Source organism: Montipora capricornis, chromosome 5 (genome assembly GCF_036669925.1).
Source record: "Montipora capricornis isolate CH-2021 chromosome 5, ASM3666992v2, whole genome shotgun sequence".
Taxonomy (NCBI): Eukaryota; Metazoa; Cnidaria; class Anthozoa; order Scleractinia; family Acroporidae; genus Montipora; species Montipora capricornis.
The window spans coordinates 18,828,945-18,831,444 of NC_090887.1; positions in this window are offsets into that span (position 1 = coordinate 18,828,945).

A 2,500-nucleotide genomic window follows, 5' to 3' on the forward strand; every position below is an offset into this window, starting at 1 on the left:
ATTCTCATCGTCCTCGTCTTCCCAGTTGTCTTCGCAACGTTGTACATTTATCAGCGGTAATAGAACAGGCTTGGATGGCAGGCTCATGGTGCGTTTGGAACGCTGCTTGAAGATCATTGGCTGACTTTGAGGTTTCAGAGAGTGGGAGCGAGTATTTCGTGGGGACTTGGAAACCAGCCGGGAAACGTCGCCATCTTGCGCAGAGGACATTTCAGGGTAGTTGCAGGATTAACTGCTACGCTGTAGAGAAATCATAAAACTGATTCAAGCCCAGTTTGTTTCAACTATAGGAGGTTTTCACGTCACACCATCGGCGCCATGTTGGTGGACGAAAACAAAAGATCTCTCATTAGCTTCTTTTGTTCGTCCACCAGAAGTCGTACATTTCTCTATTGTTACTGGTGTCTGTAGAAGTTGGTTGAAAAACCTGCTATTGTCTGTTGTAGGCTGCTATCAGCCCCTTCGCACGCTCTTTTCAGGAGGAGGAGAACTGGGCAGTTGTTAGAAATTAGGCGAAGGAATAAAGTGATTCTTGCCCTTAACTTGACAATTTGAGCAATTTCAGTCTATAGCTCGCACTTCAATAGCCTGAATAATTAGCTAAGAATACTAGCTAAGAATAATAGCTAAGAATTATCGGCAGACATCTTGGATAGCGAGACTAACAGAGGCCTGAGGCGAGTCAAGAAAATTGCACTCAGTGAGAGGAGGACAGTATGAAATGGTAGTGGGGGAAGGGGAAGGGGAGAAGATTGACCTGCTCCCACCTGAGTGGCTTCATAGTTAAGTTGGTAGAGAACTGCACCGGTATCGCAAAGGTCATGGATTCGAATGCCATTTGAGCCACCTGAATTTTTCAGGTGACTACTGATAAGAGACAATTGCCCAAATTGTCCAACCCGCACTTCAAATAATTAGATACGATATATATACATTTATTTAATTTTAAAAAACTGATGCACCAAGACTCACTTCGAAACCGAGACAAACAGCAACTCGGAAATGGCCCATTAGCAGCCACAGACAGCTGTGTCGGCCTTGCTGGGTCTCATCAGCGTGGGGTGGGTGTTTTAGGCACCCCTTTAAGTGGCAGCTTTACGTGCAAGACATGTGATAAGCTGGGTTGGGAACAGCAAAAGAGCGAAATACAGGCCTCACGGCATTTATCATGTAAAATGTGTTGTTCTAATTCTAATTAGTCTGCCTTAACATTGGAAAGGCACAAGGGCTTTTGTATCACAACAGGTCACTGACAGCCTCTCTTCCATTCTTAGGCCAGGTAACTTAGCTACAACTGTAAAATGGTCTTTTCTCTGTTTTCACATTCCCCATAATACACTTTGTTTGCATAAACCATTGTTTTCAAATGCTCTTGGGACACTGCATATTCCCAAGAGCATTTGAAAACAAGGGTTTATGCAAAATTTGGGGGGCAAACAAAGTGCATTGTGGGGAATGCGAAAATAGAGAATAGTCCATATATTGACTCCACTATCCAATCAGACACAACACGACTAACTAAATCACAACACAACTGTGTACATGTAGATACATGGGCATGTAGGACAGCAAGCGCCACAAGTCGGTTTATTTTGCTTACCATATGCATACAAACTCCGCTCTAGCATAACAATACGTAAGCATTCTTAATGGTACTGACCTCCTAAAAACTTGTTAAAGGAAAAGTACACTGGGCACCTGCCGGACACGAAAACCCAAAACCCTTCGGGAATGAGGGAACGTATTCTTCAAACCCTATGCAAGTGCCACTACCCTATGGAGGCTAAGGGGAAAATTTAACAAAAAAGTAGGCGAAGAAAGCTGAACCTAGACTGATTAAAATCCCTAACGGATCACTATTTGTACGACAAATTACCCATAATCCCCACCAGCCCAGTCCTCTGGTCCGTGCCGTCAAAATATCCATTTCTGCTAATTTCGCAGGCTACAACTGTCAGAAATAGCATTTTCCAGTTGTGTGCTTAGTTACCTGGCCAATGAATGAAACTGAGGCTGGAGTTGACCTTGTTTTCATAGGAACCTCACCGCGTTTCTTATGTAAATTCTTACTGATTAGCATAAGGAAAGGAGGAAGGTCTGTATCATGACAAGGTCAACACCAGCCTCACTTTCATTTAAAGGCCAGGTAACTAAGCACACAACTGTAAATAGGTCGATTGGGAATAAACCGGTGCTAGTGACGTTTTCAAAGTTCTCTAAATTGGACGAGCGCTTCCCATTAGAGATGTATCCATACATCGAGAGTACCGATCATTCCGAATTGTAATTTGCTATTAGAACATGTAAATATTCTTAACGTTGTGTCGTATACTGTTCGACTACAAACTGAGTTGTTCTTCGTTGTATCATGCAACAAGGAAACCACGTTGTTAATGTCCCGAAGTCTTAGAGTTAATTGTCCTGTAAGACTACAGTTTGACATTTCTTTTAGCTTTATTTATACTACTCACCAAAACGTTCTTAACTGACTCTCATTTTG